Below are 25,103 nucleotides of genomic sequence, written 5' to 3' on the forward strand. Positions count from 1 at the left end.
GATCTTGGGGTGGGGAGTCGGGTGGGCTGACAGCTGGGTGGTCTCATGTAGCTGTTTTACTGTGTAAAATAGTGACTATGAGCCACAGTGACACATTGTCAAATTCTTGTGCCTGTAGCTATGATACCTGGCCAAGTCTGTGCAGCCAATTTTATCGATGGTGCATAATGAAAATAACTAACCTTCCCTGAGGACCATCTTATGTGAAATCCATTCATTGTCTCACTGAATTCCCTAAGCACACTTTTTGGTACATAACAGTCTTAAAATATGAAGCAGGGATAAAATGAAGCTCTGAAGTGTTGAAGCCTTGCCCGAAATCATGCAGTTGGGAAGACGCGGTGCTGGGAGCTAAGCTCGAGCCAGACTACAGAACCTGAAGGGCCCAGCAAGTCCCCTCACCCAGGAACCTGGCCCACAGCCACTGCCAGGTCCTGTTCTGTTTCTATGAGTGCTCATGGGAAAGTGCCAGGGACTTAGCGTAAATATGACTTGATTAAGAAATTCAAACTGGGATAGCCTTTTGTTTGGGACTGCAACCTGGGAGTGAAACTGGCAGTGAAGTAAGGGAGGAAACAGCCCTGGTTGTAAGAACATTTCTAGGGAAGAAGGCTCCCTGATGGGCTGGCATGGGAATCGCTGTGGTTGTGAGCCCCCTGTTGCCCTGTGGGGGTGTGGGCAGGGAAGGAGAGAGACTGTTCAAACTGGTCATAGTCACTACAGTTTGTAAACAGCTGAGTTCTGTTCCCTCACAGCTCAGACACATGCAGGACATGAGGCTGCTTAGCTAATGACCAACAGTGGGTAGCAAAGGCCAAGAGTGGGGTGGGGAGGAGAGATGGGACCACCTTCTAGAAGAACCTCTGCCCCAGGGGTCCAGGAATGTAATGAATGATTGGGGATTCACAAAGGGTTTATATGACCTCATCAGGTAGTTCCTACTTTAAACTGAGAGTCTGGAATATATGGTAAAATACGGTGGAATGACTGCTCTTATTTTAGGTTCTGCAAAAACTTAAACAGATGGATTTCTATCTCCATTATACAAGCACTGCTGGGTAACCTTTAGAGCCATGTGAGGATCAAACGAGTGAGTACTTATTAATACTATTACCATGCTTCTACTGAATTAACACTTCTGCAACAGTATAATGGCCACGCTTCTTAACAACTGCCTCTGTAAGAGCTCTTGTAAGTCATAAATAATATTTATAAAGAAAATATATTAAAATAATAACAATTACAGTTACAACAAATATGTTGTTTATAGCGATGTCAGTGTTAGCATCTGCCTCTCATATTAAACAATGCCCAACACTGGATTCCTTAGGAAGTAATGCCAATGCATGTTTGGACTTTTCAAAGTCTTCAGCCCATGAAGACTTTTTACTCACATTGGTCCACCACAGCCAGAATTGCTGTTCCTTGCATGGTGGGCTGCCATGCTGCGATGTCCTGGGCTTTTTCTGGTACCATGCGTCTATACAGGGTAGTCAAGTTTCCACATACCCACTCTGATTTGCAATATATTGTTCTCCAGAGCCAACAGATTGGCCACTGGAAAGAGGCCACAGATAAGGTGGTGAACCCAAACTGAATACCTGTTGAAGGAATGGACACACAACATGGAGTGGTGGATGGATGGAAGGACAGCATCAATTCCTTTACTCCTGTAAAGAGAGAGGGGCAAATGGTGAACTAAATCCCAAAGAGAAAAGACATTCATGGTAATAATAATGTTCAACAGTGAAAGAATCCAAACAAAAGGCAAATATAAAATCTCTCGGAAGAAGACACATTACAACCTGTTTCTTTCACGTATATACCCTTAGTAGGAATAACATACTTAAAAATCTTCAATCAATCATAGTTATTTTCTGGTAACAAACTTGGGAATCTTGAAGCATATTATTCACTCTCAGTGTTGAAATAATACAATCTTGGAAGATGATTTGTCATTGAGGATTAAGAAAAAGAATATTGTGGTTGTATATAAGAATTTAAAAAGGAATAAGGAATGTACTTTTGGGAAAGCTCTGCATAGAGAATGTTGGAGGAAATGCACTGAAAATAGGCAAGTGAGCAAGCTCCCTTGAGTCTGGGAAGGTGAGTGCAGCACATTCAGAGAGTCTATGAAGTTATTACAAGTCACAGAAAGGTATGCAATTAAAGTGTCTTCCTAAGCAAAATATCCTTCTTCAGGAATTTTTATCTTGATATTTCTATGGTCTGTGTGGTCACAGGAAGTCAAAGTTATGGTGGTGGCTTAGAAGTTCTTTTCTCTCTGTCTGTAATTTACAGGGCATTGCTACAGATGGGGCAGCAGAGATCTGCGGTAAGCTGTTCCATGGGGTGGGGGAGCAGTTAGAAATGATAAGGCCAGAGATCTAAAAGACTTTTAGACCCTAACTGGCAGACTTTTAAGTAAACTACCACAGGTATGTAACTAAGACAGTGGATGAAAGGCAAGTTTGTAGTCCCTTTAGTGTTACTGCTCAGTCAAGGGATAGGGACCACTCTGGCCAGGAACGGCAAGACCGTGGATTGGGTGGATGAGTAGGAGGAGCTGACATTTGCTTCTGACCTGAGAGGCAGGGGTGTGTTGCCGAAAAACCGACAGTGCTGGAAAGAAGCCTCATGTCCCCAGCCTAAAAGGAGATGTCATATTCAGGGAAGTCACAGAGAAAGAACCAGAGTTAGTGATGCCACAGGGTCAGCAGCGTGGCAGCAGTGATGTCAGTATCTGTTTCCATAACCCACCTAACCCTACATGAACAAGTCTGCCTACAGGGGGTGGGTAAGTATCAGAAAAATGTGGAGTAGGTGCAGCCACTGGCAAATTGGCAAGTGGACATCTTAATGAAATGCACTGCTCACAGTCACCATATTGGAAAGAGGGCCCCACACTGTCAGATCCCTTTCTAATTCAAGAGAAACTAGAAATTAAGACTTCATTAGCATTCATCCCTGTTCAAACCCAGAAAAGATATCATTTATAATGACAACCAAGGCACAGACTATTCAGAAATAAATTAATGAAAAATGTTAAAATGATTCTGATAAATGACTTAAAAAAGAAAAAAAAATGATGATTGAATGAACAATAGAATGCACCATCCTCTTCAGTTGGCAGACTCAAATTTGGGGGACATAGAACATTTTTTCTCCAAAATAAATTTAGTATCTGAATGCAAATTTACTTAATAAACCCGAATGGATTTAAGAAAAATTTCTGAAAGGTGATCCTAAATTACTTCCAGAAATATACACAAATATACAAATAAAATAATGAGGAGGGATGTTTGAATTTGTAATATTAGGCACACTCTGGAAAAGGATAAAATAGGACCAACTGTAGGAGATATTAATCTATGGTCATGGAAACAGTATAGAAATAGTGCACTGAGAGTATGAATGAAATAGAATACATTTCAAGAATAGATGTGGATATTTAAGAGATTTTAGTAATATTATAAAACTGACACTTAAAATCAGTGGATTCAGGTACTGGTGTAATTAACTAAATCATTAGAAGGCCTGGTACATTGTCCGCACTTTTGACATTAAAATAAATTCCAGAAAATTTTTTAATTAAAAATAAAACACTAGAAATAACCCAACATGATTTAATCTGTTCAGATAGTCAAGCGAGAAGAACTTTCTAAAAAGCTTTTGGAACAAATACCAACAAGAGCAAAGGCCTAGCAACACAGCAAGGCCAGAAACGCCCCCTGTAAAACAAAACTGACCCTCGCCCAACCCTCTCTCACTGCCCTGTATTGCTCTCTGATACTTTCTATACTTTCTTCTTCCCTTTAAAGTCCAGTATCTTGGAGAAGTGCCTGCGCTGATGACTCCTCCAGGGCTCAGAGCCCTGCATCCCCCACGGCCCTCACCGTGGCACTGAGAAAGGAGTTGCACTGCCTGTGGCTGCGTGTTTCAAACCAGTGGGCATTTTCAGCTCCTGTTTATTTGATTACCAGGTAGCTTTTGCCGTGGACAAATATTTTCCTCTCAGTGGAATGTTTTCCCCCCTTAATTTTTGTTTTAATTAAATAAATATTAAAAGCCCAGGCAGAAAAGTGTGTGTGCACATATGCACACACACAGATACACACAGATCTGTTTTTTAAAAGCTACCTAAGTGTAGTCCTCCTCCGCCTTTTCCTCAGTTTAGACAATTAGAGGTGGGCTTTAGCCCTTGCTTTTATGCCCCACACAACCCCCTTTCTCACTACGCTCCTTTTATTCAGTGTTCAAATCCCTCTTAAGCCAGGTTACAGCCTTCTCTGTGTTGCCTCAACTCGTTTTCTCTCAACTGCACTGCTATTCTTCTTTCTCTTGGTGGACCTCTCTTCTCCCATTTGCCATGTACATGGCCCTTTTCCCCAAGGCCTCGTCTTCAGTCCTCTACCTGGCAGGACTGAATCGCCCCCACAGCCTCACCCACAGCTCCTCTGAGCTCCTGACTGGTGAAACCAGCTTAACAATGGACATCACCCCTTAGATGTCCCATAGACAATTCACACTCAAAATGTCACACACAGAACCATCTCCTCGAAACCAGCTCCTCCCCTTACACTCCCCCTGCAGATCTGCTCTCTGGATGGGTCACTGAAAGTCAACTCAGCAGCTCTGCTGCCCGCCGCCCCGGTCCTGCAGTCCCCACTGCAGCAGTCACCACTTATGCCGCCCATGTCTCTCTCCTTCTGCCCACGGCCTCTCTGCAGGCATGTGCCAATTGTTGTCTGGGTTACCTGGGTTGGTCCCCGAAATATCCTTTCCCCCAAAATATGGGCCTCCCCCCAAAAATAGTATCTTCCATTCTGCTGCCAGAATAACCAGATATTCTGCAACATAAACATTATGCAATTCTCTTACAAATATTCCAATATATCCCTGCTTCCTTAAGGATATATTGAAGTCTAAGCACACAAGGCCCATCGTGACAGAGGCCTTGTGCACCTGATATTCCCACCTATGGATCCTTTGTTCTAGCTCTACTTGTTGTTCTTCAGTCTGGCCAAGCCACTTCATGCTGTGTACACATATATGTCTCTACCTCTCTGCATGAAGTGTCCACTCCCTCTACCACAAAATTGAGAGCTAACTTCCTTTCACCTTTCAAGATTCAGTTCAAATATTTCCAGCTCTAGGAAGTCCAATTTGTGTTCACCTGCTTAGCAATCCATTAACTACTTGCCATGCCTCGCCTGGCCTGGGAAGTGCAGACACCAAGTCTTACCTGTCTTGGTCTCCCCAGCAGTTGATGCAGTGTTTGGCATAGCAGTACTCAATGTTTGTTGGTTGGATAAATGAATGAATCAGTAAAGAGATGAGAGGTCTAAAATCGCCCCCAGTTACTCAGCTGCCATTTTGGAAAGTTTATTCTGCGGAGTTAAGGAAATATCAGTGCAGGTGGTGGGCAATCAGAACAGAGGTGAGGGCGTGGGGGAGACAGGCCTGTTCCTGGAGAGCGCAGGAGAGGAGTGGGTGGGAGAGCACTGGAGAGATAGGGAAAGGAGGGGGCGGGTGCAAGGAGATGTTGAAGAACAACTGATATTAAATGCAGTAAATTAAATGGAGAACATAATATATGAAGGGAAGATCAAGTTAACACAGCAAGGGTGGAAAAGGCAGTACCAGAAATGCAGAGCTCTCACTTCATCCCTCACAGCATTCCACTTATGGCACCCGCCCTCTGGGAAGGCAGCGTCAAATTCTTGAGAGACTGGTGTTTTTGCTGTGGGTGCTCTAAGTACAAAACGGTATCTTATGGCTTCCAGATTTTAAGACTGATAGATTATTTCTCTTATGTCCCATGTCTGAGTTCTCAGGCAGCAGGATCATTCACTGGTGGGGGGAGAGATATTGTGGTTAGCAACTCAGGGTTACTCTAATAATCTCAAAGGACAGTGGGGAATTCATGAAAACAAATAGAAGAGGAATTTCACTCAGAAAAAACCATTTGCCATATAGAACCTTGTGGGGGCATTGGGGGCAATGTTACCGCCACCTCATCTAATAGTTGTATGTGAGTGTGTTGAAACTCCAAGCTCAAGTCACTTAAACACGTAGGAGAACCAGGGTCCAGGCTGTGGTGCTCCAGACATGGACGGGAAGATGAAAAGTCTGACTACTGCCTCCGACAGGATCACTACAGTCGGGGAGCACAATGGACATGGACACGATCATGCACCATCAAGACAAGAATCAAGTACAATTCATGCCTAGACAGGAGAGCAGATAATCTCTAAAAAGTGGAGGGGTCCCTGTCAAGGCTTGGCAAGAGTCCTTCCAGGCAGAAAAGCAGAGAAAGGTAATTCAGGCGAAGGAGACTAGGGTTGGTGGCTGCGTGCAAGGCCTAACGAAGCACGGGTGGAGGGCTCCAGGGTCATCTATCAGTAGCTGTTCCCCTTCAGCAGCTAAGAGGCATAACTAAAAGGCAGGTGGGGTGTCATTAATGATCATGGGGAAAACTGGGAGGAGGAAACTGAGGTCAGGAGATCACCACCAAAGGCAATTTATTTTAGAGGAACAAAAATAATTCAAAAAGCACTTGGAAATTCTATCTCCCATGAATGAAAAAACACAAAATAAGTTTCACTCCAGCATTGAATACAGAATAACAGACTTCCTACTCTCAGAAATGGATTGAATTTTCTAATTCGTCAGGGATTATTTAGATAATAGGAAAACGAATAAATCTGAAAAATCTCTCTAGAATAGCTGTTACTCCATCCTGTTATGTAGGGTAGAGTTAGGCTGAATTATTTAATTGGTATTTTAATGAGACTATAAAGTTCTAAAAGCCCTATCAATTTCTCCCAAAAGCGTACAATTTTTCCTTTCATGACATTTATTTGACTTAATTAGAACAATAACTTTTTTCCAAGGCTTTTTTTGTGTGTGTTAAAATACCTAATGATATGCTGCCCCCAGAATGTTGTTGTTATTATTAATGCTGATAATACCCCCAATAAGACATATTTACCATTATGACTCATTTTGGAATAACAGGTCATTGGCTTAAAGTCCTTTTGAAAATAAGAAGAATAAACGAACATAATTTCTACACCAGGGACAGCAGCTGCACCCTTCATGGAACCTGGTCACTAAACACAGCAAAATCAAAGATGAAACTCAAATCAGACACCAGGCCACAAAGCATAGCTGACTGAAGATGCCACAATATAACCTTTCATTCACCGAGGGAACCAGATGCATTTCTATGTATAATGTATATTTTTAAAAGCAATTATTTTATATATAGAATGTAATTTAGGAAAAAGAAAACTCCATCTGTAGACTTATAAACAGGAAGCACAAAGGGTGCCTTTGCAGACAAGAACCTGCATGCATAAATGCAAAGCCTATTGACAAAAATCCTTTCCTGTCTCCTAAGTTTAAAAAAAAAAAACTACTTCAAGGCAGTGGTGAGCTGAAAGGTTTCAGATACAAAACGTGCACATCAACAGCCTTCTAGTAGATAAAAGTGCACCATGCATAATAGAAAAGATAACGTTTCCTATGGAAATCTATTTTGAGATGCAACAATTTAAAGGCAACTGAGAGCTCAAAACCAAGTTCAACCAAGAGGAACAGAGCCCAAGCAAATGTACGGAAATGGACAAAGACATTGGAGAAGGAGGGGATCTGTGTTCTACCGATACTCCAGATCAGCAAATTCATCCTGAATTCAAGCCAGTGATGTGTCATGAGGTCACTCAAGGAACCAGGCAGAAACCATCAGCCAGAAGAAATAGGAACAATATCAAAGGCAGGTGTGAGATGTGGAAGGGGTGACCCGGTGCACCTTGCTGCAATGAGGCAGGATGCGCTTGCGGGCTTTCTGTACAGGCTGACTGGCTCACATGACTCTGTTTAGAAGGATATCAGCCAACAGCTGTGCCACACGGGCTACAGCCTGAGCTGAGTCACATCTAGTAACGGTTCTGAGTTCATCCTTAGACGACATGACCAGAAGGATCTGAGAATCAATGGTGGAGACATATCTGAATAAGTATTCCATTTCATTCCTTGGCAGTAAATCTTCAGCTTTGTACAACATAAATATTGACAAAGATATACACAGGCACCCTATTTGAAAGCCTGACTGCATAATTGCATCTAATGGAAAAAAGCGGGCTCCGTTTCGGTATGCTAGGACATTGTTTGGCTTGGTAACCGATGCTTCTGAGACCCAAAGCATACTCTAGTATAACCGACAGCACAGAAATCTCCACTGATGGCTTACTCATTTCAGGGTATTCATAAAATAACCCCAGTTTGCTCATGGGATACAGATGGTTTTCCCGTTCCCATCGTGGGTTGGTCTGTTCTGCTCCCGAAATTGTGGCATCATTAGATTCATGATCCAGCTGTCAAACAGATCAAATTATAAGGCAGGATATTAACAGACCAAGGTCATAAAAGTATTACTGATATCTCAAGCTGAACACATCATCTTCCCAAGAATTTAATTTCTTGTTTTCAGGATAAATTTCTTTTTATTGCTGCCTCCCTACCCTCAAATATTGTGAAAACTAGTCCTGACTACGTGCCTTGGGTTTACCAAAATTGTAACGACTACTACTACTTTATCTCCTACCTCCTTTTCAGGTGGGCATTTTAGCTTTTAGAAGATGCCTTCCCTCATTTGTCTTTTTTACCCCCACTTTTCTGCTATTATCCACCATGGCCTTTCCAGTCTGAAAATCGTCAGAGAAAATAAGTAAAAGAAAGAAATACAGGTTCTGTGAGCTGGTGATAAGTGCTGTGGAGGAAAATAAAGGAGAGTGAAGAATGTGTGCTAGGGAGGAGTGGGGATGGGGCAGTGACCTTTGAATAAGGCAAAGACGGGAGCAAAGGGGTTTGCAGAGAATGGGCAGAGGAAACAGTGATCACAGGCCTGGAGGTCCCTCACACTGGACAGACAGCATGGAGACTGGTGTGGGCCACAGGGAATAGGAAATAAGTGGTGGTTTTGGGGGTGGAGCCTTAGAGGCTGCCGTGAGGATGTGGGCATTTTTCCCTTTGAAGGAATTGCGGAGCCCTGGAGGGTCACCGAGCAAAAAAGTGATACTCTAATTTGGATAGAACAGGTCCAAGACCCTAATATAAGCTGAACAAATCAAGGGCCAAAGAAGTGACATGCCACCTCAAATTCAGTGCAGAGCTTGAAAGAAACACAGCCTCGACTCGCAGCCCAATGCTCTGCCCCCTTCTGGACGCTGTCCCACAGAGCTGTCTCTAACGTTATGTTTTTTCCTCACTCAGAGGCTTGTGGGCCAACTGAATGCTTCCCCCTTTTTCAAATGGCAATTTGTCCTGAAAGGAAATCAGAGTTGGCAGTGAAACAAGGCATGGACCTGTAGCCTACAGAGCTGTTGTCTCTGAAAGCAACAGGTGGCACGTGGTTTACTCGTGGAGTTCAGCAGAAGAGACAGAGCAACAACAGACAACTTAGCATCTGGCTGAGCTTCGGCTGACAGCACTGCACGTTTGGATGGATTTCAAATTTGGACAGTGAGGCGGCTTCACACGAAAGGCAGGTGTATACATCATACATGCCCACACGTCTGTATGCATACACACGTAGACACACACAGAGCATATGATGTGACTTGTAAAGAGCTGCCTCTGCTTGGTTTCCCACGGCCTCTAATTTCAGCATTAACCTTTCATTGGCCATGCTCCCAGGTCTGCTACGAGATTTCTTTGCAATGGAACATGCCCTTCGCTTCACAATCTTTCCCCACTTCTTTCAATGACATTAGGGGAAGAGCAGGGAGCCCTGGGAAATGCTGGGGATATGGACTCGAGATACCGCTGAATCTGAATCCACACTTCATGGCTTATTTGTTATTTAACTTTATTTACATTCAAAATGCAATTGTTGCAGATCTCAGAAGATGATTTACACTCACTGCTATGGCAGAATATTGCGGTTAGTAGACTCACCACTGGATCCTCTTATTCAACACGTTCTTCCAATATTTCAGATATTACTGTATCACAAATGCCCATTTCTATATTTTGATATCTGCTTTTCAGTATAATTATCTTCCTTCTTTATTCTCTAAATCTTATGGTTTTAAAACATTTTTCTGAGAAGTGTTCCACAGGCACTTTACATATGATAATTTGATAAAGAGATCCTGGAGATCAAAACCACATTTAAATCCTGAGATAAACTCAACTGTGTCATATACATGGCTAGGTTTAGTCTGCTTACTTTGTTACTTTGTTTAGTAATTTTTGTTTCAAACAACAAGATCCTTCTGTATAGCACAGGGATCTACACTCAATAACTTTTAATAGCCTTTAGTGGAAAAGTATATGACAAGGAATATATAGATATAGTCCAAGAATTAAACAAGAATTAACACAATATTGTAAACCAACTATAGTTTCAACAAAAAAAGTTGAAATAAAATTGAGAGATGAAACTTCCACTGCCCAGGCTGCTATGAGGATGAAAAAATTCAAAGCAGGCCAGGTATTAGCAACCCCCCTGACACAGCAAAACCCCATGTGGGGTCTTCCTTTTGAGCAGCACAGGCTAACCGGCTGTGGTCACCTGTAAATAAGGTTGAAGTCACTTAGACCCTTGGCTTGGGATCACCGTGGCCACAGGGGTGGGGGTCACTGTAACACCTACGAAAATGACGGGGCCAGCCTGCTGCTGAAGCCACTCCCCAGGCTGCAGCCCAGAGCGCTGCAGGCAGGTCTGTGGTCCGGCCGGGGGCGCACAGCTCCACAGCCCCTCGGAGCCCTGCAGTGCGGGTGGCGCTGGGACCGCACTCGTCCATCACCCTCCCTGGCACCCAGACTCGGGATTCTCCTGGGGGAATTTTTCTCTGCCTCATACTTCCTGTCTCAGCCACTTGTGGAATCCGGTCCATGCCCCAGGGAAGAAGGGCTTTTACCCTCTGGGACCCAAATCCATCACGGTTTGGATCCAGAATGAAACTTCCATGTTAACTCACCTGGCACTCCCTTCTTGTGCTGAACTGCCCTCCCCCGTCGATGGCATTAGGTCATATTAGAAGTCCCGACTTGCTTGTCCTTAGCTAAGACTCTGAGCCTCTTGCTCAGTGTTCCTGAGTGGAATCACTCATCTGTGGCAGAAAAGCTTGGGCTGTCGTCTACCCATCATTGTCCACGGTCTTTTGGGCTTTCTGTTGGTTTAAGGTTCTCGTGCAGGGATATCAATTTGCACATGAGAAGCAACTGTAGACATTTTAAAAAATACAGACACTGGATCCTCCCCCCTCTCCTGCCAAGGCTGGAAGCTTTCTCCCTCTAGCAGGGGTTACACAATCATTTGCTTGGGAATTGACCACACATATTGGCATAATCATAGTATATTGCCCTTTACTCTGTGCTTGCCACGTGGCATTTTCTACTTCATGTTGTCTTTGTACCTTCATTATCACATTTAATCCCTGCATTATAGATTATCACCATTTCTGTTGAGGACACTCCTACCTGCTAATCTTGAATACAAGTATCTTTGATTCTCTTAAACTATTTCATTCCTGAGTTTCCTGTTCCTGAATTTAAAGAGTGAATTATGGACGCATGTATTTAAGATTCTCTTATTATATGTATCTGACTCATCCTCTAACCAAATCATATCTGGAGAAGAGAAATTTTCTCTTTTAAACATTTGCTTTTTCTTATTATATAGTAGTGCATACACACAGTGGAAAATGTAGAAACATATAAAGTAAGAAAATTACAGCCATACATTATCTAAACACCAAAGGACTATGCTATGTCATTTTGGGCATTTAACTATTTTTCTTTATATTTTATCATAAAATTTCCCTAGGAAAGTTGCTTAACCCTGGAATTGTACTAGCCTTTTGTCCAGTACAGAATAACATTCCCAGAAATGACCCCAACATCAAAATAGTATGTGAGGCTGGGAAGGCCACAGGGCACTCAGCTTATTGTCTGAGTCCTACAAAGAATGCTGTTAATTCACTGATGTTACGCATTCAATGCCTGTGAGTCATTCACTCACTCAGCTGGCTCGGACTGAGACCTACTTTATACCAGGTGCCGATCCAAGTGCTGGGGAGACCCCAGAGGGAGCCTGGATCACGGCATCACTGTCCTTAATTTGCTCCCAGAATCCTACTCAAGAACCCTACATGGGATAGGGGGGGCGGAGGCAGGTGAGATATGGTGAAATTCATTTCATTATGTTCCTTTAGACATATTTAAAAAGCATGAAAATAGTCGCTAATTTTGGTAAGTTTTCTTTTCCTTTCCTATGTATTTTTGAGGATGGGTATAGTTTTGGTGCAGCAAGAGTAATTGATAGATCTTTGGTATGTTAGGATTTTATATGAAAAATTAAGAAGGAAACTGCACTTATACAAAGAGAAGAGGCAGTGAGGAAAAAACAAGCCACCCTCGAACTTGGCTACAATTCAGAATTCCTGGTTTTCAAAAAAGGGAAACATAATTCAAAATAAATTCCCTAAATATTTTAGCCCATAGTAGAAATACATGGAGGCAAAGTTCAGCTCACTGGAACCTAGAACAATGTGCTTACTTAAGCGAAGGTATAAACAGACCACAGATACTATAATGCATCCTTTATTTTAAACTAGTTCATGTGAGCAAGTTTCATTTCACATAAATTGCTAAGTAACAGTTTTGGAAATATATCCTTCTTGATTGGTAAAAATAGCTCACGGATTACCAGATTCAACAAAATTTAGTATTAAATAATTTACTTATTTCCTTCAGGAAATTCTTTTGTGTAATCTGAGTTAAGTGTTTCCTCTATCTGATCTATTACTTTTCACAGAGAAAAGTAGTATTATTTGCACATGACCTACTTTTACTCCTCTGGAAATATCTGACTGTGAGCTCAGGTTAAGGGTTGTCTACTGCACAGTAGGGAAAAAAAAGTTTCATTTCACAGCGGAGATCAGAATCATTTTTTTGAGGGGCGTGGTGAGCTGGGGGACAAGGGAAATGCCTTTGTTTCGAGACAGACCCCAGGAATCCACACTGAAGCTGAAAGATGAAGCCCTTGTGAAGAAATGTGGAAGGACACACTGACACGAAAATGTGTTCACTCTGCAAAAACAGAAAGAAAGAAAGAAAAAATAATTTAACTGCCCTATAAAGAGAATGGACAGAAACTTGGTAATAAGGGAGAGAGAAGGAAGGTTAAGAAAGGGAGGAGAAACAATGAAAGGAAACTTGGATGCGGTGGGCAGAATACCAGGTTTCTGGAGCCTACAATGAAGGATGATAAGAAAAAAAGTACAGTTTAAAAAAAGTTACAAAGTTTAAAATAGTTTAAAAATTAAAAAACAAAGTTAAAAAAATAAAATTTTATAGTGGCATGGAAGATTTTAAAATGATGGAGGTTTTTTATTTCAAAATTCAAGTTGTTTGAGTTTCTCCCCCATGCTACAAACAACAATAACACCTGCTTGTGTAAGTGGTTTTGGGGGACACCACAGAGAGGGACGAGCTCTGCAGTTAGGTTGGCCAGGAGCATAATGCTGGTGTGGAAGGCAAGACAGAAGAGAGATCAACAGTTTCATGAAAACAGATACTCAAAGCCAGAAATTATCTTAAAAAGGTTATTGTGGTAGGCAGAAAAATGTTCCCCGCCAATATGTCTATGTCGTCATCCACAGAACGTAGGAAGAGGTCAGATTCCCTGGCAAAGGGGCCTATGGTTGCAGATGTGGTTAAGGTTGCTAACCAGTCGACTCTAAGAGAGACCAGCTGGATTATAGATTTGGGCTCAGTGTAATCACCAGGGTCGTTAAAGGAGGAAGAAGGAGGCAGAAGAGGGGAGAGAGGAGAGGAGATCTGACCACAGGTTCAGAGTCAGAGGCACACAACCATGCTGACCTTGAGACAGAGAAAAGAGGTCACAGGCCAAGAGACGCAGGTGGCCTCTGGAAGACAGAAAAGTCAAAGATACAGTTTCCCCTGAGGCCTTCAGAAACAGCCGTGTCAACACTTTGACTTCAGCAGGCTTCTGCGTTCAAGAACCCTACAAGGTTAAATTTGTGTTGTTTAGTGGAGACTTTTTCTTTTTTCTTCCTACTACCATGATGTTTGGGGATACTAGTTACAACAGCAACAGAAAGCGAATACAGTAAGCTCCTTGAAATGTTCAGAAATTGCAGATAACACCGGACTGTCCACTTTGATGTGGGATTGGGCTTATGTGAAAATCAAAAGGACAGTGTGACCTTTGCTAACATCTGCTTTTCTCATTTTTAGGAAGAGAACAGTAAGTCAAAACCTCTGTTGTTATTATTTTAGACAGTGTCTCTTAAAACATTATGTAACCCTGTGCCTTAGGACCCTAAGAGAGTCTCTGTTCTTAGAAGAACCTGGATTCAGAGAGATAGGGTCTTACATCTGAGTCCCACAGTGGTCTCTTATTGGCAATGAGAGCTTGGGCAAATCAGTTACCCTCTTTAAGCCACAGGATCTTCATTTGCAAAAGGAAGATAAGAATAAGGATTGTTTGGGTGATTAAATTGTACACACACACACATGCACACATACATATATGTACAACATTTAATACAGTGACGAGCACATACTAGGCACTCAACAAATTCCTGTTATGGATTTTTAAATGCATATATAAAAGGAGGAGAAATTTGCAGGAAGTTGTAGGAAAACTTAGTTCATGGCCCCAAAAAGGGCTCTGATCAGTCAGTCCCCAGTGCTGTGCTAATAAGCAGAGACAATAGCACTTGAGGATTTATGTTAAACACAAAAAGGAAGGTATTTAAACATAATTATTAAACAGCAGGTACATTTATAATGTTGGCTGGATCATCTTATCTGGAGAGCTTTAATAAGCAGAGAGTCTCCCCTGTTCTAGAGATGGCCACGCAGGAAAATGACGTGGGTGGGTGGGCCGTTCTCACCCCAAGATCACATGACTGAGTACTCACGGAAGTAACACCTCTTGTATGTTATTCCAGATGGACTGTCCTCCCATGATTATTGTCAGCTGTGTCATCAGTTCAAGGAGACAGCCACTTGAGTCACACTGGAATATTAGAAAGAAAATCTCATTTAAATTTTGGATAGCTCTAACATGAAATAAAGTCATTATTTTATGCCTAAAATATCTAAGGAACAGAGAGTAAAGACACTCTTCATTGGGCAACTAAGAGAAAACCTGAAACAGGTTAGACTGTCAGAACACAAAGCTGTATTCACACCTCTTCATTTCTGTATTTTTACAGCCAATACACCAGATCTCATGGATAAGTCACAAATCTGCCCTTAAAGAATGTGTTGTAGAAACACGAGGAGTAGTAGTTGACAAAGTGGAACAAGAACACCTTCATGGCTGGGTTGTTCTCATAGTCAGTCTGGTCCTTGGGAGCTCTGCAGCTAGAATAAAGAAAAGTTAAGTCTGCAAAATTGTGAACGGCTTTGAGACCCTAATCAAAGCCACGGACACATGAGTTAACATGCTAAATATGTATATATATATATATATATATATATATATATATATATATATATATATATATACACACACAATTCACACTGTTTTCATATCAGCTCTTTTGAATTTCTTAACATATCCACTATGTTAATTCCAACTGTACACACTGTTGTAAGAGTTTCTCCCACTAAGAACAAAATATCCCACAAGGCAAAAAAAAAAGTCACCCGTTCCTTAAAATTTATAAGCACAAAAGTATCTAATGGGCAAGAAATTTCCTTTGTCAGGTGTAATTTGAAAGAAAGCTACTTCTAAACATCCTGCTAAATAATATTCTCTTGTCTCCCTGAACGGCAGTAAGGTAGGACTATTGAAGAAGACAAACAAAACACGGGGCAACTTGCTAGAAGCATTTGGGGAACATAAAATGGGTCATCCTTCTAGTTCAGAATTTGAATTGGTCTTAGTATTTTCAGAAGATGACAACTGAGCAGACCACTGGGAGAACCACCCAGCCACATGCAACGTGTGGGAAGCACTTAACTTAGGCCGCTAAGCCGCTGGGTGGGATACAAGCCAGAGAGAAGAAACATTTATTATAGAAGTCGCAGCTGATGAGAATAGAGCTACACTAACGGGAACAGCATGGGGGGAAGACATATAACAGTGTGATTACTTGTCCTCTCCGTAACACACAAGCAAATCTGCCACTGGAACCACGACCCTCTTCCACTTATTTGCAATACAGAGACTATTTACTTTCAACAATAGGGTACATTATCTAATGTAATTGAAATTATTATTAAGCACTGACATATTTACACAGAGTTTGGACATTCTAAATCTTCCTTTGTCCCTTTTACTAATGCAAAAATGGAGCTATTTCACTTCTCACATAGGCTAGAGAAAATACGTTTACACTTGAAGTTAACTAAAGACTGTAATGTACTGCAATTGAAGTGCTTAAAAGATAGTCTCTGTTTTGACCTGGTTCTAAAACTAGTGTAGAAATTATCTCAGCTGCAGGAGGACCTTACCAGAGTCAGTCATCATGATTGCCACTTTCTCATATATGGCGTTCAGGGTCACCATGATGATAAAACTGATGAGGGAAGCAGTGATGGGCGTGGCCCACCTGCACAGTCAGGTACTTTTGGATTGGGTCTGTTCCATTCAGGTTCTTGGGAAGTTTTGCAGAAAATACAATGAACACTGAAAGTCCTTAGACAATGATCCCAATAACTGAAGCAATGGTCAACAGGACCTGACAACCCAAAAACCCAGCAGCATAAGACTCACTAATGATCGTATTTTTACACAGAAAACTTGCCCCCAACCCAGCTTAAACAGAAAACATGCATGTGTTGTAAACCTCACATAAACGTGAGAAGTGATATAAATCACACGTAAATGCCATGAGACGTGAATATCAGGCATGTTAAATTTTAGGGGAGGAGGAATGAAAGATGTCAAAAAGAATGAGTGCATCCAGTAATGTAACATGCTGACAGCAGGAGCAGCTGTGTGCAGGGCATAGGGAATATATGGGAACTCCACTTTCTGTGAATTTTTCTGTAAACCTAAAACTGCACTAAAGAAGGAAGCCTGTTAAGTATATTTTAATGGGTGAAAATGGGGTAACTGGTGGCATGATCTTTTGGAGGGAAGTCTGTGATAGCAGAACAAATGAAAGTATCCCTTCTACATCTGTAGAATTACTTAGGTTATGAACTAGTTGTAACCCATGAAGGGGATATGCTTCCTTTCAAGGGAGAACCTATCACTGATTCAGGGGTCAGCAGGTGCTAGCTATCGTCTTCATTCTGAATAAAACCAGTGAAGCTGTGGACATGCCCTGAGGGAAACAGTGGAAGTGACAGCAGGTATCTGCTGATGAAAGCTTCACATGCTTTTCATACTCCTTGAGATCTTAAAATGGCAGGTATTCCTACTCCCTGCATTTACATAAGTTTCATGTCCCTGATCCCCTGTAGTTCTGACTGTGTGGACCCAAGGGCAGCGGGGGTGTCTGAAGCATAATTTGCACGTGGCTGATAGGGTTTCAGTTCCTCACTTGGCAGGTTTTTTCCTGCCCATTGAAGAATGCACATTAAAGATCCCATTTTTAAACTGTTTTCCTTCCATCTACCTTCTTGGTCATAGTCCAGAAGCATGTACTCAGTGTCCCTGGCTGCTCCTGATGACTGCCCCAGACAGAAAGCTACAAAGAATGTGAATTTCAGGACTAAGTGAACCACATCATGTTATTTACAGTAACAGCGGGTGGCTGGCTTGCACCTGCAGGGGAGAGCAGAGGGAGTGTTTACAAGCCCCCCCTGGAGCCACACTCCTGCATCTGGATCCCAGCTCCGATGCTAGCTGTGGGGCCTTGTGGAAATTTCTTAACCTCTAGGGGCTTCAATCTCCTCACCCATATAATGGGAGGATAATAATAGCAATTTATAGGACCATTGTGATGAGTCAATTAGTTACTAATTGTGAAAACAATTGGAACATTAACCGCAGGCATGTGAAAAACTCTACCTAAGTATTAGCTATGAATATGGTGACCAAAGTCTTTTTTTAATTATTATTATTTTTTTTTACATTTTTTATTGATTCATAATCATTTTACAGTGTTGTGTCAAATTCCAGTTTTCAGCACAATTTTTCAGTCATTCATGGACATATACACACTCATTGTCACATTTTTTTCTCTGTGATTTATCATAACATTTTGTGTATATTTCCCTGTGCTATACAATGTTATCTTGTTTATCTATTCTACAATTTTGAAATCCCAGTCTATCCCTTCCCACCCTCTACCCCCCCGTAACCACATGTCTGTATTCTCTGTCCATGAGTCTATTTCTGTCCTGTATTTATGCTTTGTTTTTGTTTGTTTTTGTTTTTTAGATTCCACATATGAGCGATCTCATATGGTATTTTTCTTTCTCTTTCTGGCTTACTTCACTTAGAATGACATTCTCTAGGATCATCCATGTTGCTGCAAATGGCATTATGTTGTCGGTTTTTATGGCTGAGTAGTATTCCATTGTATAAATATACCACATCTTCTTTATCCAGTCACCAGTTGATGGACCAAAGTCTTAAAAAGGCGTTTTTCTTAGTTTTTAAGCCATCAGTTTGTAGAGAAAGCATTTTATTTTCTCCTCTACTCTCTTTCATCATCCTTTCCTTCACAGTTAAGTCTTCATGCTTGTGAAAGGAATAACTTTTTGGTGTGTGTGTGATTAAATGTGAAAATTAGTTAAGGCTGAGAAAAATGTATTATAGAAGGTATATTAAGCCTTCCTCTCTTGTACAGCACATATAGGCCATTTAAATAGTATGCATTTTTTAAAAGTCTGCATAATAATTTTTTAATTATGTATTAAGTAAACATAAAAGTTAAGAATCCTTAAATGCTTACTATTGCTTCAGCACACATCTATTTTTCAAAATCCTCACAATTACCCTGTGGGGAAGGTAATATTATATCTCTTTTACAGATGAGGAAATAGAGCCACGTGGAAATGATGCAATTTGCCCCAAATGAAGCAACTTTTATGTGAAAGTACTGAAATACTCAAAGAGCCCAAAGACACACTAACTGTATAGCACTGTCTCCTACATGGTCTGTAAAATCAATTCTAATTCATTTCAGAACTTTTACAAACTTGAAACATTTCCATTTTTCTTCCAAGCACTTAATGGGTTCAATATTTCTTAAGAAACAGGAAAGCTTTCCATTCTCCTTCCTTAAGTTTCTTATTTATCATCTTTTCTGATCATAAATTTAACATTTGCTCATTAAAGAAAATTTGAAAGCACTCAGTAATGGACAGAACTTCTGTCCTGTATCTGTCCCCAGTCTTAGAAGAGGACCCAGAACTTGCTTTAGGTTAAGTAACCTCCCTTTCATTTTTAGTCCTGTGATTTAACCTCGATTGACCCACTCTTTCTGAAGCACCAGAAGTAGATCTCAGTTGGTTTAAGACAAATAATACCCCTCATTGTATTGGCCTCGCACATGATTGGAGAATTGGCAAATAACCCAGGAAGAGCCACTATTATGTGAGGAGATATGTGCTGGTGCCCATGTGAATCATAAGCTTCCTCTATCAAGAGAGAAAGGGGCCAAAAGGGACCTGTCTTGGTTTGGATGGATGATCTGGGATGCTGCGTGCCTAGAAGCATCATGCTGAGACATCTTTGGACACAGAATGAAGACAGGACAAAAGCAGCCCTTGACATCTTCTGGGCTAGAGTATCTCTCCTTGACTGAAGCCAGACCTCAGACTGGAGGTTTTCATTTACAGGAACCAATAAATCCCATGCGTCCCCATTTTTTGGTTGTTATTTAAACACATTGGAGATTGACTTTGTCACCTGCAATCAAAAGACCCCAACTCTGAAAATGAATAAAAAATAAAATAAGAATAATTGCTTCAACCTTTAGACATAATTCCTTCAGAACGGTGCATTGTTTGTATATTACAAATCATTTTATATATTAATTTTATCCTCAAATCTATCCTAACACTTTGACATGTCATAAAATATTTTCATGGACACACTTTTTCATGACTGCATACTATTCTACTTTGTGAAGGGTTGGAAGAATATTTTGGCTGAGATTTTATATATATATTTATACACATACATATAAAAGTATGTCTGTGACTTGCATCCATACTGACTTTTCCCTGCCATTTTGAAATAATTCCTGATTAAAAGTTTTTCAAAGCTGAATTAGTGGATTAAAACATATGAGTATTTTTGACTCTTGATATCAACTGCTAGACTGCTTTCTAAGAAGGCTTGAGGAGTACACCAGAATTTAACACAGCATTGTAAATCAACCATACTTCACAAAAATTATCCAGTAACTAGGCATGGTATTGGTGATCACTGGCATTTCATCCTCATAAACAGAGCTGTGTCACTTGAGAGGTGGAAAACTATTTCATTTTGATGTGCACTGAGTGAATTACCATTGAAGTGTGACATCTATTTTTTCCTTTGTGAATGTGTGTTCATCTTTTCGGCCTTCTGCGCTCCTGAGATTTTTTGATGTTACCTTTGAAGTGATCTGAACTCTCTATGTATTGAAGGAATTAGCCCCTGGTCGGATTTGTAAACAAATAACATCCTCTGGTGTTTTGTTTAAAATTAGGATGCTTCTGATGCATGGAAATCTTTGTATACTTTCCTCTGAAACTTACTGTTCATCTAGAGGCTGTATACTCACCCATATTTATTTCTAGTTTTTTTTTTCTAATTGTGTTACTTTTTAAGTGTTTCTGGAATTTATCACAATATATGGTTCACTGTATGATTTCAATCTTTTCTTTTCCCCCCAAGTAGCTAACAAGTGTTCTATTCACTGAATAACCTTTATTTATCTCCCTGATTTGTAATGCCTTCCATCTCTTATATTAAATTATTATTGATATCAGAGCCCATATCCGGACTTCCTGCCCTATTTTCTAATCTGGCTATTCTTGAACAAGTAAAACTCTCATTATCTTATTAATTATTATATTACTAATATTATTTTATTCACAATAAACCCAAAAGAATTTTATAATTTCTGATACTTTGGAGATATGATCTTTTAATCTAGAATCATGTGATTAAAGCACCTTTTATACCTTTCAGTAGTTTTTACTTTTATTTTTTGATAGTTCCTACTATCCTTTTGTTAGGCTATTTTTGGATATTTTACCTTGGCTGTTACACTTGGAAAATTTTAGAAATCTTAATGCCTCCAACTGGTCTCTTAATCAGACCCTGGAGAATCCTAAACCACTGATCTGATTTGAACAAATGAGGTGAAAAGAATTGGGTGAAGCACTGTGAGCAGAAGAGACTGTGGAACCTCCAGAGTGGCACCCTGCATTGGCTCAGATGTTCTCTGGAAAATGTTTTCTCTATGAGACTACATAGTTCCCAGCTTGACTTTCAGTTTTCTCAGCATTTCACATTAGATTTTAAAAGTCTGTGGCAGGTTCTTACCCAGAAATAGAGCACTTGCACAAAGGGTTATATGTATACACTTTCCCCAGGTGGTAAAGGGAACACGCTCTTCTTCCTAATTAAAAAAACAAGTTTAGTCAATCAAGGGATTACACCAATGAAATGATATTTTTCCTAACTGGTCACTAAATCCTAAACATAATATAAAAAAATAATAATTTTCAGACATAGCCTCATTGTTTGTAAATGCATGGGTTTTTTTCTGTTTTTTTTTCTTTTTCTTTTCTGTTAACGATGTCAAACGCACAACAAAATATGTACAGTGTTCGTTTTAATACTATTTTTTGAAAATTCACATGTGAACAGTAAACTGTTTCCCTGCCATGGTCTGAACACCTGACCAGGTCAAGCTTTAAAGCTCTATTCCTTAGCTTGCCTTTGATTTCAGAAGTGACGGTAGTTACAGCTTAGAGTCTGTGCAGGACAGAAAATATCACAGCTGTCTGCAGCTAACTGGTCTGTACTGTGTGTTTCTTGGTTGAACTTTATATGTTAATTAGCTACAACTATGAAGTTTAAGAATTTCCATTTTAGAGTTTATATTTAGAATTTTTTAAGAGATGAAATCAGTAAGACTCAAGATTTACCTGGATTATAAAACCAGATATAGTATAATAATAGCTGTAACTAAGTACATGGCCCTTCCTCTCTGCCAGGAGGCCTTCCAAGTAGATTCTGTACATTACTTCGACCCGTCTTTACCACTGTCATGAAGAAGCAACTCTCTTATTCTTATTTTATAGGAAACAATGGCACAGAGAAGTTAAGTTGTCCAAGATCACTCAGGAAGTAAGCTGCTGTGTTCAAATATGAATTTAGGCAACTTCATTCGCAAGATCTCACTACCACGACGCTGGCCTCTCTAAACAATGGAGCATGCTTTCGCAAGTAAAGTAAAATACTTCAAATAAAAAACTAAAAAAAAAATAAGGCAATTTTTTAAATAAGGAAGAATGATAAAGTTAAATGAGTCTTCATCTTCAATTTTTCAACAAGCATGTTTCAATGAAAATTTAAACTTATTAGTTGGCAATTTTAAATTTAAACTTGGCAGTTTAAATGACCAAAAAACTTTTCTTCAGTATTTTTTGTATGCTGCCAATATGATAAGTTTTTGTTTTTCAGGACTCAAAAGCATTATGAACATCTAATTTTGTCTTAGTTTCAGCTTTCATCTCTGAATGTACAGTCTTTCACCAACATACGCTTTTACCCACATCTTCAGTTGTAAACAATGGGAACTATTCATAATGGGGATTATTAGAAGCTTATTACATTGTAAAAGACCAATGTCACTTTCTATTGGTAGCTGAACCTCATTTTTTTTCATTTATAAAAAGAGGAGTTTGACCTACTCCCTCCATATCTTTTCAGTGCCAACATTCTGTAGATCTGTGATTCAATTTATTGAATCAATATTTGGAGACATTTTCAGATGATCCTAGTAAAAGCATTTTTTTCCCAAGTGTTATTCATGCTCACAACCTACTGTCCTGTTGCTGCTGACCGCAAGCACCATCAGCTCTAAATTATCTCAGCTGATGGAAAGAAGCAATAATACAGATGACTCAAAAATCATCTTTTCATAGCTCTGGAATGTTGATACAAAGATATATAGTTTTATTTTTTTAATTTTGCAGCAGGAGTGGCAGCAATAAATTTACATTTCCAATTATGTAAAATGCCTAGCTCAAACACTGCTCAAATACTGATGGCACCTCAACAAATGTTTCCCTGCTTCTTCTACCCTTTCTCTGACTTTAGGATGAGAGTCATGCTTCTTTGTGCACATCCCAATAGGAAGGGGGAGCAGTGACCGGGACTTAGTTCAAGACAAAGGGGCACCTAGTCTACGATGAAAAGGAGGCCGCAATAATGAAGGTGCATGTGAAAAAATGGGAGTCAACTATAAAAACCAATTTGTCTTTCCTTCTACATCTGTGTCATTGCAGCTAATTTATATTTTGCATTTTTTTATTGGTGTTATGAAAGGATACAGATCAATGCCTCTTTTCATATACACTTATACCAGTCTTTTTCTTTTCCCCTTTTTTCTGTTATTATGAAGGAAGGACCTCACTTCTCTTCTGTGTCCACCATTCCAGGCAGTGCTCCTTCAACTTGGTTGCACATTAGAATAACCAGAGGAGCTTTAAAAACTTCCCTATGCCAGAATGCACCCCAGGCCACTGAGTACCATCAGAGTTTGCAGTGATGGAATCCAGTCACCAACATTTTTTAAGGTCCCCTGGTGATTCCAACATGCAGCCAAGGCTGACAAGTCCAGAAGTAAACACACTAAAGTGCATCTAAACAGCACCCGCTTTTCCTGGGTAATCTCATCTATCTCCACGTGGGGACAACGTGCCTCCTATTCTGGCCAGACTTGTTCTTCCTGCTCAACCGTGTCCCATTTGTACTCAAGCACTGCCTGGCGCCGATTCCAGAACTCCAGAAGTAAGGTGACTAACAGAGAGAGAGAACAGCAGAATGTGGATCTTCAGTGATGACTGATGCTTCAGAAATCTGTACTTAATATTTATTACACTTAACACTTTGGTAAATGGTTAATAAAATCACATTTTATTTATAGGCGATACTAAAGAGAAAAATGAGTTAATACCTTTTTTTTAAGAAAAAAGAAAATGAAGATAATTTATTGAACTTTTGGAAACAGACAAGCTCTCTAGCTCAAGGGAAAGGTATTAACGTGATGGTCAGAAGCAGGTGACTGTCTGATGCTAAAGTACCTGCTTCCAGCATATTATGCCCACTAAAAACACAAATATCGGGGGGAAGGGTGGGTATATCTCAGTGGTAAAGCACGTGCTAAGCATGCACAATGTCCTGGGTTCAAGTCCCATTACCTCCATTAAAAAAAATAAAAAAAAGCACAAGTAACTGTCACAATTTAAAAGCAATGCACGGTGCACCCTCCAAGCCTTCTCCTCACATCACTCTGTCTCTTCTGTCCAAAGGATCTGAGGGTGGGGAAGGGGATGAGAATACTTTAGTAGCCCCTGCATTTCTATTTTCCACCACCCCAGTCACACAAACTTAAAATAATATTCTTAAATATGGAAAACTGCCATTTTCCTCAATCATCGGTAATTTTTAGAAATCATCATTCTGTTTTAAGACTCGTAATTTTAAATAGTAGACAAAAACAACATGAAATGTTAATTGAAAATGTGGCTTCAGGGTGAATCCCCTAAGCCCTTCTTCCCACCAGACTGTTACCCCTAGGCCCCAACTCTAGAGAAATTGCAGAATAACCACTGTGTCCTCCACCATTGTACCTGAGTCTCTACAATGCTCTGAGAATAAAGAGGAAAAAGACACAGTCCCTGCTTCCGGGAGCTCCTAGGTGCACAGGACTCATTGTGAAATGATGGCTGAGGAGGCGTGTTAAGAGGGCTTGGATAACAGTCAGCAGAGGGTGCTCGGGGCAGGGAGCCGGAACTGTAGCCAAGGCTCTCCCAGAGGAGAGAACCACTGTGGTGAGCTCTGAGATGCCCTAGAATTGATCAGGTGAACTTATAATGTTAAGGCCATTTCTCCCTGGGGAGCTGCACATGCAAAGGAGGGAGGC

General features: G+C 40.4%; 1 long non-coding RNA gene across 1 annotated transcript in view; it reads right to left on the reverse strand.

Annotated features, from left to right (window-relative positions):
• Positions 1-1,456: 1,456 nt before the first annotated feature.
• Positions 1,457-25,103, reverse strand: part of LOC140695004 (uncharacterized) — a 48,269-nt gene continuing 24,622 nt past the window's right edge. Inside the window, exons 2-4 of the long non-coding RNA XR_012070682.1 lie at positions 15,237-15,411; positions 14,964-15,061; positions 1,457-1,670 (exon numbers count right to left, since the gene is read on the reverse strand). This is a non-coding gene — a long non-coding RNA (uncharacterized lncRNA). The remainder of the gene's footprint in view (positions 1,671-14,963; positions 15,062-15,236; positions 15,412-25,103) is intronic.

Source organism: Vicugna pacos, unplaced genomic scaffold, assembly GCF_048564905.1.
Source record: "Vicugna pacos unplaced genomic scaffold, VicPac4 scaffold_119, whole genome shotgun sequence".
Classification (NCBI taxonomy): Eukaryota; Metazoa; Chordata; class Mammalia; order Artiodactyla; family Camelidae; genus Vicugna; species Vicugna pacos.